Source organism: Pinus tabuliformis, chromosome 4_1, assembly GCF_031772625.1.
Source record: "Pinus tabuliformis cultivar Carrire ecotype Pingquan chromosome 4_1, CPIR1, whole genome shotgun sequence".
NCBI lineage: Eukaryota > Viridiplantae > Streptophyta > Pinopsida > Pinales > Pinaceae > Pinus > Pinus tabuliformis.
Genome location: NC_142303.1, coordinates 881,101,729 through 881,117,756, shown reverse-complemented (window position 1 = coordinate 881,117,756; position 16,028 = coordinate 881,101,729).

Sequence of the window (16,028 nt, the reverse complement as noted above, 5' to 3'; positions counted from 1 at the left end):
TAGCTAATTTGCAAAAACTTATTCAAATAGCAAAAACATAAAATTATAACATGTTAATCATTTAATGTCCTCATTAAGACAAAATCTATCATTTATCATTGATGGGGATCTGTAATCTTATGGAAAAGCAAGGGAAAGAAGTGAGAAAAGTTGTCAAGGAGAGGGTAATTCTGAGGTTCAACATACCCCCACTGCAAAATCATTGCATGTCCCCATGCAATTTTGCCAAAAATGTGAATTTTTCTTTCCTATTGCATCTACTCATACACTTCTATTAGTACATCTAATTTTCTTCTCTTGCTCCTCTTTGAAGTGACTGCCATCCTAGGTTTCTTCATGAGAAGTTTGTATTTAAGGTTGATGACTATTCTGTTCAAGTTTCTATTCTTCCTCTTCAACTTCCTATTCTTCTTGTACCATAGCCCTAGGTGCAGTATTGTATTATCATGAATAGCTTTATCCAATTTACTTTGTTCCCTTAGGGTTTCATTTTCTTTCTTAATATGCCTGTTCAATATCTCTAAATCATATATTTCCTATCTGAGAGAGAAAGTTAGAGGTTCTTGTGGATTGACAGGGGGTTCTAGATTGGGTGAGGATTCTGGATCCATTGAGTCACCTTTCTTCTCCAGCGATTCTATATAATCATAAATTTGTTGCTGCACTGGGTCTATGCCTGGAGATCCTCTACTGGGTCTACCTTCGAAATACTGTTCAAGGGAATTTTGAGGATTGTGTGTAAATGGAACATTATCAGGAGATGGTACTGGGGTTTCTTCTTCTAGATTTATGAACTCTGTTCCCTTTGATGATACCTTCTTTACCATATCTCAGAGTCTAGAGCTCCTTCTAAGTTGTATAGGGCTTATGTTCTCCTCCTTTGTACCCTTTTTCTACTTTCCTATCTTTTCTTTTCTCTTGATTTTTTTCCTAATCTCTGTCAAAATTTCAGAGATTAGTTGTTCATCATCTTGTTGTAATGAAGATTCGAGTTTATTTCTAGTAATTCCACCAACTTTCTTTTTCATCTTCCCTTTTTGCTTGATCTGCTGTCTGATCTTTGTCAAATTTTCAGAGACTAGCTCTTCATCATCTTTTTGTGTGGAGGACTCAGGTTTTCTTTGAATGGTCATATTGGTCTCTTTCCTCCTACTACTTCTGACATTACCCTCTTCAGGTGATTCTGTTGCCTCCTGGAAATAGTTTCTTATCATGAAGTTTTCCCAAGTATCTCCTATTATTTTCAAATGAAACTCAGCCAATTTTTTTACCAACCCATGATGGTACATAGTTGTGTCTATGAATTCTATTTTCTTCTGTACATTTGAAGCCATCCTCCTTAAACTGTTTAGAAGTAAGAAAGGGAGGTTGATGTCTCCATTTTCTAGAAAGTTCATCAATAAACGTATATGATAGACATACATGCACCCAAATCTCCCCTCATAGGTAATGGATTTTTGTAATATCAAAAGCATGCTTCTCCATTTATTTTGAAGTGCAAAAATAGGAATTCCTTTTCTACACACAGGGATATCCATACCTGGGTTCCTAAGCATTACCTGCCATGATTCATTGTGAAATTCCTTATTTTTGAACCATCTCTCACCAAGTCTTCGCAGTTCTGTAGCCTCTGCTATGTAAGATTCTGTTACTACAAACTTAATGTCTCCAATTTCTACTTTTGTACCATAGAATGATCTAGAAAAAGATTTTGTGATCTCTTTGTGATAGCCATCAAATTTTTCAATGAAATTGAGCCATCCAGCCTTCTATAGCATCTCCTTGAGTTGTGGGTATCCTTCCATATATTTTTCTCCTACTGGCTCTGTCCTGACAAAGAGTCCCATGGCTTCTATTTCGTAGAATTTTCTAACCTTCATATTACTCTCCTGGTTTGTGAAATGGACTAACTGCGGGTATGGTGAAAAAGAAATATGGGTTTGCGTGGAATAAGTAGACAATGAGGGTTTGGAGAGATGTGAATACATTGGTCACATTGTAATTTTGATCGTTAACAAATGGAGTTATTAGGGACCGTTTAGGTACAGAGTATGGAGAGTGTAGCAGAGGTGTGGTATGATGAAATTATTATTGATTGTTTGGTACTGAATGTGGAAGATGTGGTGGAGATGTGGTATCATGAAGTGGCAGTCAAATCAAATGATGACTTGTTAAGGAGACATACGATCATTCATATTATACATGACTTATGTTTGTAACCTGCTGTTTGAAATAAATTTTGCATTTTATCTTTAGAACTTAACCTTTTGCTTGATAATTTTTTTGGTGTTGATTCGTAGGTACTTTTAGCATGGTTGATCTCCAAAACTTGATTCTTCGATTTTCTTGCATTCATGATTTATTTGTGAGATGTAAAATTGTGCCAGAGATGATAAGTAAGTTGTAGCTGCAGAATCAAATTAGTTGCAGAATGGAATCAACTGCAGAATGTGAAAAGAAGGAAAATTGAAATATGGCTATGGAATATGAGTGTAAAAATGAAATGGAAATGAGTTATGACAGTGAGATGGAATGAGGTGTAAGATAAAATGAGAAATAGGGTGAAATGGAGTAAAATTGTAAAAATAAAATGTAAATGAAATATGACAGTGAGATGAAATGGAACTGTAAAATAAAATGAAAACAGAATGAGATGGAATGAGACTATGAATTTGTAGACTCTAAACTGCAAATGAATGTAGCTTTTTGTCACTACTTATTACAGAAAGGAAATGGAAAATATAGGATGTCAGAAATCTCTGATTTTCACCCTATATTTTTTGTATAAGTATGCCAATCAATGATTGGTTTTCAACCTCATACAATTTATTTATTATTATTATTATAATTTTATTTTTTTTTAGGAAAAATAAAGACTAAGTTAGTGGAGAAGAAGAATTCTTCTTCACTAGCTTCATTTCAGAGTTATTCTGGAAAATCTTAATGAACTCCTCTCTTGAAATTGGTTTCTGATATATCTTCAACTGATGACCATTCACAAGAAGAGGTATTTTGCTTCCATCTATTGTCCTTATCCTTATTTCTTTGTTATTAAAGACTTCTTCAATCTCATATGGCCCAAGTCAATGAGTTTGAAACTTCCCTTGAAAATATTTGAACTTTGAATCAAACAATAGTGCCCAATCTCCTGCTTGAAACTTCTTCTCCTTGATATATTTATCATGCCATTTAGCCCTCTGTTGTTGGACTATACTGGTTCTTTGAACTGCATCTTGCTTGATTTCATCAAGTTCATTGAGTTGCTCCAATCTATTTTTTTGTGCCTCTGATAAATCCAGTGCCAATTGGACTGCCATCTTGAAGGTTTTGATTTGAAACTCTATAAGGAACAAGACTTATTTCCCATAAACAAGTTCATAGGGTGTATGTCTCATTCTGTTCCTCCATGTAGTTCTATAAGCCCATAATGCTTCAAGAATCCTTTCTACCCAATCTCTTCTATGTAGATGCACAGTCTTAGTGAGAATTCCTTCAATCACCTTATTTATAGATTCAACTTGACCATTTGCTTGTGGATGATAGGGAGTAGATTTCCTATGTTAGATCTTGTAATCTTCCACAAGAACCTTCACCATTTTAGATGTAAATTGAGATCCTTGATCTGTCACAATTTCTCTTGGAACACCAAAATGAGTGAAGATGTCCTGAAGGTGTATGTCTCGTTGTGTTCCTCCATGTAGTTCTATAAGCCCATAATGCTTCAGGAATCCTTTCTACCCAATCTCTTCTATGTAGATGCATAGTCTTAGTGAGAATTCCTTCAATCACCTTGTTTATAGATTCAACTTGACCATTTGCTTGTGGATGATAGGGAGTAGATTTCCTATGTTAGATCTTGTAATCTTCCACAAGAACCTTCACCATTTTAGATGTAAATTGAGATCCCTGATCTGTCACAATTTCTCTTGGAACACCAAAATGAGTGAAGATGTCCTCAAAAAGGAAAATTAACTACAGATTTTTCATTAGAAAAAAGTAATGATTTAGCCTCTACCCATTTAGTGACATAATCAGTGCATACCAATATATACTTCTTTTGCTTACATGGGGGATTAATTGGGCTAACAAAATCCAAGGCCCATTTTTCAAAAGGTTCAATGAGTACTTGAATTTGTAGTGGCATTTCATTTGAAGGAGCAAGTTTCCCTACCCTTTGGCAACTGTCACACCTCCTGACATATTCTTTGGCATATTTGAAGATGGATGGCCAATAATACCCTAAAGAAAGGATTTTATAGGCTGTCCTCTTGTCAGCAAAGTGTCCACCACACGACTCATCATGACATGCCTTAAGAATCTCAGGCATTTCATCTTCCCTAACACATTTTCTGATCATGAGATCTAGACTTGTTTTATACAATACATTAGTGATCCATGAGTATCTTGCACTTATCTGAATGATTTTTCTTTTCTCTCTAGGAAACAAATGTGAAGGCAATTTCCCTGTGACTAAGTAATTGGAAATATATGCAAACCAAGGGGTTTGAATAGTCACTGCAAAAGTATATTCATCAAGAAACTTATCTTCAACTGGAGTGTCATCTTTGACATTTTGAATTCTAGACAAGAAATTAGCAACTGTGTTTTGTTTTCCAGGTCTATCTAGCACAGTGATATTGAATTCTTGCAAGAGTAATAGCCATCTTGTAACGCTGCCATTAGTAATAGGTTCATTCAGTAAGTATCTAATTTCAGAGTGATCTATATGAAAAATGTTTCATAACCTGTTATATAATGTTTGAACTTGTTGATTGCATGAATAACAGCTAAAAATTCCTTTTCAATTACAGTATAATCTAACTCAGTGGGAGTCAAATTCTTACTTGTATAGTAGATGGCATAGGGAATCAAATCTTTTTGTCCCAATACAGCTCCCAGAGCTGTATCTGAAGCATTTGTTGAAATGTGAAAAGGTAGTTTCCAATTTAGACCTCTCGAGATGGGTGCTTCAGAAATATTTGTTTTTAAAGTCTCAAATGATAACTGGCAATCAGGATTCCAATTGAATTCACAATCCTTGGTGAGTAATTTGAAGAGTGGGGATGATATTTTACTGAACTTTTCTATAAATCATTTGTAGTATCCTATAAATCCTAAAAAGCTTTTTACATCCTTTTGGAAATTTGGAATTGATAATTTAGAGATGACTTCAACTTTAGATTTATCAACTTTAATTCCATCTCCTGAAATGTGATGTCCTAAAACAATCCCTTCTTTAAACATCATAAAACATTTTTCATGGCTTAGTGAAAGGTTTGCTTCCTTACATCTTTTAAGAACTCTTTCCAAATTTTCCAAAGCTTCTTCAAATGTATTCCCATAGACTGTAAAGTCATCCATATATACCTCTACACAATCGTGTATTGGATCATAAAAGATTCCTAGTACGACCCTTTGGAATCTTTCAGGTGCATTACATAATCCAAAAGGAAGTACTCAGTAGGCATAGGTTCCCCATGGACAAGTAAATATGGTTTTATCTTGATCTTCAGGTGCCACTTGAATCTGATTATAACCACTAAAACCATCCAAGAATGAGAAATACTTCTTACCTGCTAATGTATCTAACACTTGATCTATAAAGGGCAAAGGAAAATGATCTTTAAGGGTAGATTTATTCAATTCTTGATAATCAATGCACAACCTCCATTTACCATTCCTTTTAGGCACAATCACTAAAGGGGAAACCCATTGGCTGTCTGAAATTGGGTAAATGAAGTTTACATTCAGCAGTTTTTGCAGCTCTTCTTTCACAATTTCCCTAAGATTTGGATTCATCCTTATTTGAGGTTGTCTGATAGGTCTACAATTTTCCTCAAAGTAGATGTGATGTATACAAGTCTTAGGACTAATTCCTTTCATGTCAGTACATTCCCATGCATATGCAGCAGAATGTTGTTGTAATGTTTTGATTAGCTTTTCTTGTTGTAATTTCTCCAAGTTTTTGTTTATGTTTAATGTTATCCCTAGAAAGATTTCAATTGTAGAGCTACCAAATTCTTCCATAGAATAAAGAGACATATGCCTAGATGACAAATATTCAATATTGGCTTTTTCTTGAAATTGATCATGTTCATATTCTGGAGATGATTAAAAATTTTCCATTATATTTAAGATTTGACTATCTTCACTAATGTCTGAAATAGTAAAGAGAAGCTTAATGTCATTTTCATCTTCAATCCATTTTTGTCATCTATTTATGTGATTGTTCTAGCTAGAGGATATAGAGCAAATTTCTTTGTTGAATTCCCATAAGAAATATACATGTCACCAGATCTACAGCTAATGAAAGCATCAACTATGGCCAGACAAGGTCTTCCTAATATGAGTGGATGTCCTCCTAGATTGTTCTTGAGGGTTAAGATCATAAAATCAACAAGATATTCCCACGAATATAAGGATACTGAAATATCTTCTAACACACTATCTGGTTTGATTATAGATCTGTCTCCTAATTGCAGTAATGTAGGTGTGTAAAGAAGATTAGGAAGCTTGAGTTGTTCCATGGTTTGTTTGCTCATGATTTTTATTGCTGCTCCTAAATCAATCAATTTATTTGGAATTTCAACTCCATTGATATGTGTTTTCACAATTGGACTTCCAGGATCTACATATTTTTGTATGGAAATTTTTCCCATCATTATATCTGTTATTTTTCCTTCCAGGTGAATTCTTTTTGTTTCTTTTGCTTTTCTTCCTGGTTTCTTTATGCTTAACTCCTTTATTATTTTAGGTAGGATTGGAATCTCCTTAATGGCTTGTAACAAAGGGATTTTGATATAGACATTTTTCAATTCATCTAGAAAATCATAATTAGGCAACATGATCTGATTTTCTACTCCTCTATCAACTCATAACTTTTCAGGAAAAGGAGGTGTAGAGGTAGATACTGGTTGCTCAATGATAGGAGTTGAGTTCACTGGTTTCTATTTTTCATTTTTAGTATTTTGGTTTTGGAGAGACATTCCTTCAAAACTTTTATTGGGCTGTAGAGAGTCTTCCTCAAAATTGTCTTGTTCTTGAATAACTACAGAAGGCCTTTCCTTTTCTAATATCCTACCATATCTTAGTTGAACATCATTGAGATCTAGAGGAGTGATCATATAAGTTGGAAATTGTTGTCCTTCCACCATGTAAGTATTCTGAGGATTTTTATTGTTGGGGTTTGGTAATGGTTGGGCAGGTAGTTGATTTGGTCTCTACTGAAATGGTAGTAAGAGTTGAGGATTTTGGTTTTGTTGTGGAAATGGTAGTGAAAGTTGAGGGTTCTGATTTTGAAGTTGTGGCTGCTGATTTTGTTGTGGAATGTGTGGGGAAGGATAATTCTGATATGATGGAGGATATTGATAATATTGAGAAAATCTCCCATAAGGATTTTGTACTCCTTGAGCCCAAGGTTGAGATTGAGATTGAGGTTGAGGCCAAGGTTGCTGCCAAGAATTCCAATTTGGTGGGGGTTGAAGATACATTTGATTGTTAAATCCCTGATTTTGTGGCCCCTCCTAAGGTCTTCTAGAGACAAAGCAAAGAGATTTTGTTGAATTTAGAATTGTTTCTTCTTGAAAAACAACGTTAAGACTTGGAATTGAAGGACAACCCTTGGTCTCATGGTTCTCTAAACAAATCATACAAGTCTTTATAATTTTTTCATCCAAAGGACATTCTCTTAAAGAATGTTTTTTTTTGCATTTGGGATAGAAAATAGCTAAAGAATCAACCTCGGTTTTCTAATTGTTTTGCAACTTAAGGGTGTCTGTTTGCTCACTAAGGCTCCCTAGAATATCTATTTTGAATTCATCAAGCATATTCCCAAGTTCTGCCCTACTCATTGATCCAGTTGCAGACTTATTCACTTTAACAAGAGAAGGATCTCTTGGACCTTTCCCAGTTTTGGATTTCCCTCTTGAGAGTTGAACACATAATTCTCCTATGTCACTTAATGGGAGTTGAGAGATATCTCCCTTCGCCATCATGTTAAGGATATCTATCCACTAATCTCTAATGGATTTTAATAAAAGAGCTTTTAAGGAATCTTCGTCTAGATTGTCCATCTTTACTCTTTTCAAGTTATAGTTGAATCTTTCAATTAAATCCTCCAAGTTTTCATCCTCTCTTTGTATCATTTTGAACACTTCATCCTTATGATTGGTAGGCATGCAATAATTCAAATACCTATATAAAAATGTTTTTTTCGTGTCATTCCATGTTCTAATGGACTGAGTGACTAACCCCATGAACCACTTAAAAGTAGCTCCTTTCAATGTTGAAGGAAACAACTTAAGTTTTTGAGAGTCTTCTAAGTAATCATAGGTTCTGCACAAGACTTCAAACTCAAATAAAAATGTTTTAGGATCCTCAGTTTTTAACCCATGGAAATTTGGGAGGACAGAAGGTGAGATATTTTTCATTGTGGCATTTGTTTTTTCATCCATTATGGGGAATCCAAAAGAATTATATATTTCCCTATATCCTCTGCCTCCATTATTTCCTCTACCTCTTCCTCTACCCCCTCCTCCAAACAGTGTGAATCCTCCATCCTCTCCCTCTTCTACTATTATAGTTTCTTTAGAGTCAGTATAAGGTTCAACCTGCAATGTTACTTTCTCTTCCTGTAGTTCTTCTATTAATGGAATATGGGAGAGAGGTTCTACTTCTTCTTCCTCACTAGGTATTCGTAGTTATTCAACTAAAATGTGCTCCCCTGTGGAGGTGAAGAAGGCTACTCCTGCTGTTGGAGACCCAATATTTTTCTCCTCTAGGACTGCCTCAGGAGATGAAGTAGGAGATTCTTTTGATTAGATTTCTGACCTTAGAATTTCAAGAGTTCTATGGCTGGGAGTATGAGCTTGAGATGGAGGTGTATCTCTTCTTGTTCTTGGTGGAGTAGGTGGTGTTGTAGGAATTGAACTCCTGCCTCTAGCTATAAATATACCCCTAGAGTCTCTTTCTCTATGCATATCATTTTTTTGAATGTAAGAGATAAGGTTACCTAATTACACTTCCCCGGTAACTACGCCAAAATGTTTAGTCAATTTAATGTCCTAAATTGCTTGCATAAATTATCAACTGAGGTTCGTACGCTGATGAAGTATAGTGCACTGTATGTGCTTAGTTAACCCTTCTTACTTCATTGTTTTGTATTTTATATTGTTTTTGGGGGGTTTCTATCCTTTGATTCCTAATGATGTACAATATGAACTATGAGAAGTTGAATCTAAAATTCCTAAAGGTGAACCAAGAGCTTAAAACTAGCCAGAATCTAAGTTAAAAGAAGGAAAAACAGAGCATCTATCCTATCTTGTCATTAATTCTAAGTAATGAATCTAATTCTTAAAATTAAAAGGTAAAGTTGTAAGGCAAGTTGAAATAAACACAAAGAAGGAAATTAACTGAAGTACTTCTAGTTACCCAAACCTTCAATTTTGAAAGATAAGCTTTCTTGAGAAGGAATACAAGCAACTTTTCTTTACTCTATGGTCTAGAGAACTAAATAAAACATGTAGAAAGTAACTTATTGGTTTCAACCCTTGCGTAAAGTGAATGTTTAACCATTTAGTCTAGGATGGATATCAAATTGAAATGGTGAACAAAAACTTTCATTCACACAGTGCATTGGCAATCTGAACTAGGAAATAAATAACAAAAACAATGAGTAAACTAATCAACAATGTGTCCTCATTACTTTCAACCTTACCCTATTTAAAAACAAAGTCGTTTCCTTTATGAAATGGATTGGAGAGAAAAGACTGCACAATTGAATTCTAACATTATGCTATTGATTAAAACTAAAAGAAATCAACTACAAGAAATCAACCTAAGTTAGAAACACTGCTATAAGAAAATGATGAAATTAGAATTGAACATAAAACAAATGAAAAGAAAACCTCCTTCAGTGTAGGGGCCCTCTGCAACTGACTGGGTTGAGCTACTAACTAGTTGAAAATACTCTTTCAAACAATCATTGGTCAACACATGACTTTATATTATAAACAAGAACAAAAGTTCAAAATTACAGAGCTGCAAGTCTGAGCTTAATACATCAAAAACTTTGAACCCTTCTCAGTTTTGTACAATTGGTATTTAAAAGAAAAATATTCATAACTGTCTTTTGAGGAAAATTAGCTACGGGTGGTCTACACGTATCACAAAAAAACTGCGTAAATGTTTGATCAACTACAAGTGACTTGAATTCGAGCAAGATGGTTGCACAGAACCGTTAAGACAGGTGGCTAATCTGAGTTAATGTTGCAACAAAATTGTTGGATTTATTAATTAACCACAAAAGAGTAGATAGAGTCCTATTGCTTTTGGGTTTCATATGTTTGACTCCACCTTTGACTATGGTCTTGGGCTGGCTTTTTTATTGATCTGGGCTGGGTGACTATGATGGAATCCATGTCGAGACGATTCTAGAGACGCCCATGTGGCCGGTTTCTTCGTTTGACACTTGGAACCTACCAAACCACGGAAGTAGCTACAGAACACATAGTTAGCTACAGAATAGGCTATGTTCTATAGCTAATTTGAAAAAACTGATTCAAATTATAACATGTCAATCATTTAATGTCCTCCTTAAGACAAAATATATCATTTATCATTGATGGGGATCTGTATTCTTATGGAAAAGCAAGGGAAAGAAGTGAGAAAAGTTGTCAAGGAGAGGGTAATTCTGAGGTTCAACAATGATATAGTGGTACCCCAATTTAAGATCAAGCTTTGTAAAATAAGACACTCCATGAAGCTCATCAAATAGCTCATCAATGTTTGGGATATGGAATTTATCCTTACTGGTGATTTTGTTTATATTTCTATAATTAGGACACATCCTCCAAGATTTGTTTTCCCTCTCGTCATTATTATTAGACCTAAAAATGAACTCCTACAAGGTTGAATACCCAAATCTATCACATATTTTATCATTTTCTCAATCTCCCCTTTTGTTGATTAGGATGTCTATAAGGCCATTTATTAGTAGGATTACTTCCACCTATTAGTTTAATTTCATGTTAATGATCTCTACATGGAGTTATACCCTTAAGAATTTCTTGGAATGAGCTATAGTACTTTTCCAAGGTGCATTTCAATTCTATAGAATATTTTCCATAGAATACAATTTAAGTACAACTCACTTGCTACCCATTTTTAGGATATTTTCTTTTCTATGAGAGATAATGACTTGACAAGGTCCAACTCTAAACCTTTTAGTTAATATTTAATTCCTTCCAATTCAAATATTGTGAATAATTCATTATAGTTTGTATCAATTGTACCTAATTATATCAACCGTTGAATCCCTAAAATAACATTTACACCTCCAGTGAGAATAACATACATTAGAATTTCCAAATCATATTCTCCCATATTTAGTTTAATGTTTTGATATTTTCCCACATAATCAATACTCCCTCCATTGGCAACCAAATATTGAAAAGCCATCTCCAAATATACAAAACAATAGAGGTTTCTTTCCAATGAATTATCAAAGAAGTTATGGATACTACCCTAACCAATAAGCATTGGGACCTTTTGGTTTTAGTATATCCAACAATATTTGGGATTTGAGGTGCTAAAAATATATATTATGATATGTCTCCCTAATCAATCTCCACAAAATTTAACTATCTAAAACCTCCCACAAAATAAGTTATGGAAAAAATGAAAAATATGGCTCATTTGAAGCTAATTATAAATTAGTTGCAAACCCTAAATTCCATAGGCTATATCTCCAAAATTTTAGTGAACAAGAACTTAAAATTTCTATCATGTGTATTTCAATATTTAATGTTAGTCTTCTTAAATTTTCTATCTAAAACTTCCCAGAAAACAATTTATAGTGAAATTTTGAAGATGACTAATTTGAAATTGAATTTAGGATTAGTTACAAACTTGAACTTCCATAAGCTATACCTCCAAAAATACAGTAAACCGAAATCTATTTTTTTTACCACTCATACTTAGTATTTTTCTTTAGACTTCCCAAACTTTTGTTGTTTGAAGCTTCGCAAAAATGTAGTTATATCTAAAATTTTGAGAAGTCTTGTTTGGAGTAGTAAAACCTAGGACCATAGCTATGATTCCAAATTTTATGTACCACACCTTGATAATAATTGAAAATCAATGAATAATGGTCCACTTTGAGGCAGAAACACCATTTTATAATGAATCGAATTCCAAGAAAAGTTATGATACCCTAAAACTAGGCCTCCTTTTATTCACATAGGAGATAATGAGTAAAATTATAATGAAAAGGAATAATGGAAGGTTCTAGCCAATATACTAATATAAGAAATAAAATATAATGATTCTTATTAGGGACTTAATATAGGGGTATACGGGCTACAACATGGAAGGTTTCTTATAGTGAGAAATCAATTCTATAAATGACTCATTCCTTAGAAGAAGCCTAAGGTTGCAATAGGAAAGTTTGCAAGGATTGTAAGGGAAATTCTACAAGTAGAGTGGCTATAGGTCGTAAGGGACTTGTATTATTTTATATGTGTGTACAACCATGGTGGTTGGAAAAATTCACCATTGTAATTTTTGTTTGTGTCATCCTCTTAACAAATTTTAGGTTCTTAACTTGGGTAGTAACCCAAATGTTATTATGTTATAGTTGTGTTTACAATTGAAATGGTGCTCATCCTCATAATAAATTTTAGGTTCTTAGGTTAGTCACTACCCCAAATGTTAATGTTTTATAGTTGTATTTATTGTTTATAGTTAATATTTGAAGACTATAGGTTGGGATTTTGCATGGCATGGTTGGAAATTGCCTCATAATGTGTTGGTTGGTTGTAGAACTACTAATCAAACTTAGGTATTCCTAGTTTAGTTGTAGACTATCGAGGGTGAAAAAGCCATAAGCTAGTTTCAAGCTAGTGTCACACACCTTGGAATTGTGAAAAGAAAAAAAAATTTAGGGTGATATATAGGGTCATGATTGATGGCTTCAAAGAAACCCCACCATTTTTGCAGAGAAATTTGGGTGTTTCACTATGGAATAAATTGTGCTTCACTATGTTTCAGGAAGAAACCAGTGATGGTAGATTTGTTTTTAATGTTTTTTTGATATATTTCACAAATGTACCCTTTTGTGACAATTTATCAAGTAGGTTGTTGTTGAAGAATGTTGAATTTTTATGAGATTTCACTTGCAAGAGTTCATGTTGAAGACAAAAGATGTTAATGGTGAACATAGAGGAAGTTATTAGTATTTCCACTTATACTTGATGGCGGTAAGTCCTCCTTGGAATTTTCATATCACACAAACTAAATTGTCTTAAAATACCTTCCAATGAAAGTTGTCTTTGAGGGGAAGTGTTTTGAAGTGAAGAAAATGTAGTCATTGGAGATTTGGGGTAAAGGAAGAAAATTTGGAATTTCACACTTGAAGTTGTGAAGGGAAATCAAGTCTTAGAAGATTTGGATAGACTGACAAGAGTTGTATTTGTCACTTCATATAGGTGACACAGTTAATATAAAGATATAAAACACTTACCACATTGGTGGTTGTAAACTATTTAAAGTTGAAACATGTTAAAGTTATGATAGTACAAAGGACTAAATATGAGATATTGCTAGTGAGGCCATTTCCTTTGAGCAACTGGTCAAACAAACCATTGGAGTTGTCTAGTGCCACGAAGTAATTTTGGAAGAATTCCATGTCAAAGTTGAATCTCTATCTTTTTAGGTGTGCTTCCCATTCAAGAATAACTACTTCTAGAGCCACCTTATTAGTTACACATTGTTCTAGCTTTCATGACCTCTCTTACTCATCTCACTCACAAAAAATATTTTTTCTTGTATTTCTCCCTGAAACATATGAGGATATCAGTTCACATTAATTATCATTTGTTCTTTCAAATGTATCTACATAGGTATATCAACTCCTATCTCTAATACGTTAGATGACACATGCACTTTGTTACACATTATTTTTTCGCAATCATGACAAATGATATCATACCCCTATTCTCCACTATCCAAAGCTTTATTTCCATCAATCCCTAAAGAATACAGAAGAAAAACATTATTTTGAAAGATAAGAATCTTGCTTGAATTTCTTTAAAAACCCTATTTTTAAAGGATGTTGTATGCTGAACTATAAATGTCCTCCAATAGAGCTCAATATCATAGTTTGAATAACTAATAACATGTGATCATATCACACTTTTATCCATTATAAGATGTGGCACTATTTTAATGTGGGTAAAAATAAAATAAAGCCCAAGAAGCTTACATTATAGAAGCCTCATAATGGTATATACTCCAAATGGTGGGGATTTGACCCACATCCCTCCTATCTTGGATATTATTCCTACCTTAGTATATCCCATCCCTACCATAATGGATCTTAACTCCCATTTCTTATTATCCACTTGCCCTTCCTTGGCCTATAAATACAATGTTTTTTCATAATGAAGGGGTTCGATTTTTGACGCAAAAATACTCATAAGCTTCCATAATCTCACTTGCTCAAAGTATCTAGCTTATCGTATATGTCCTTTTGAAGGAAAGGTTTTTTAGAATGAAGGCAACTAGAAGGAGGTCACAACATCAAGGCTTTGGTTATTTGGAAAGCAAACAAAAAGGTAAAATATTTCATTCTAGTTCATAGCTGGAGCATTTTTTATCTTGCATCCTATAATTTCTTTGATTTGTATCCAAATAGTAGTTCATGTTTCTTGCATTCGATGTTACACCCATTTCTTAGTTTAAAACCCTTTACACCTTATTGTAGCTAGAATTCATCGAAATAAAATTTGAATTTTCATTTAGTTGCACTTGTGATTTTGGGTCTGTCAAAATATGGATTTGTTGATGAAATTTACCTGTTGTGTAAACAACAAATTAAAACCAACGATTAATAAAATCAGTTAGACATTTTTATATTTCTATGGTAATTACACCCACATTAGCTTAACTGTAAGGATTTATAATGGGTGTTGAGTAAATTCCCCAAAGCTACAAACAAACACTAGAGTCTTGAGTCAGGGAGTGAAATCCATTTTAGTAGATCACATTTCTAGGAAGCTCCTCTTACATAAAAGTCAATAATGAGGTCACATTGGACCCATAAAAGTAATATATCCTACCTCGTTTGTTACAATGGCATTGATTTGCAAGTATTACAAATGGTGTTGAAAAGTACTTGGGGATCACTTAGGAGGTCTACCCTCATTTTGAGGAACCTCTTAGGGCGATTTCAAGTTTATTACCCTATCCTTGTGTGTACATCCAATTATCGACTATCCCCCTAGGCCAAGTTTTTGTAGGTGGTGACCATAATGACCATAATCCTAGGGCTATTATACAAGGTGATGGTGAGGTGAAAGTCCTTGTTGTACCTAGATTTTGTTTTTGGTAAAACTCACTCAAGAAAGGGTGATCCACTTGTTAATAAGGGTACTTGCACTGGGCTTGGAATGTTAAGTAGATCACTAGCATAACTAGTTCCACCCACTCTATCTCTAGCCACTTTTCATATTGATCTTGTGATGTTCGATTTCATCACTAATTAGTGTGGTCATTGTGAAAATATTGTTTTTGTGGTTTGCTTCCTTAGATTTACTAACGTGTGTTTTATTTATTTATTTATTTAGATGACCTTAGGTTGTGATTTGGAGCATTTGGTATCTACGGATAAATACTAATTCCCTAGATAAGTAGCTATATCTAGAACAATAGTTTAAAGTGTTTTAGTCTTTTCCTATAAGCAATAGATAAGATGAGAAGATGAGAAGACCTACTTGTAGTTTCGCTTTCCTCTCATCTCCCTTATATCGATCCTATTGCTCCTTCCCGTACTTAATACGCTTAAGTACCTGTAAACACAACAGAAAACAAAGAATCGATCAAAGCAAACGATCTATTGAATATAACTAAAAGGAATCAGATACAATTCACACATATAAGCATTATAAAGCAATACAAACATATGGGAGAAAGGTTCAAACACTTTATAGAATAAAAGAAGGAATTACAACCATTGGTGTCTGATTCAAAGC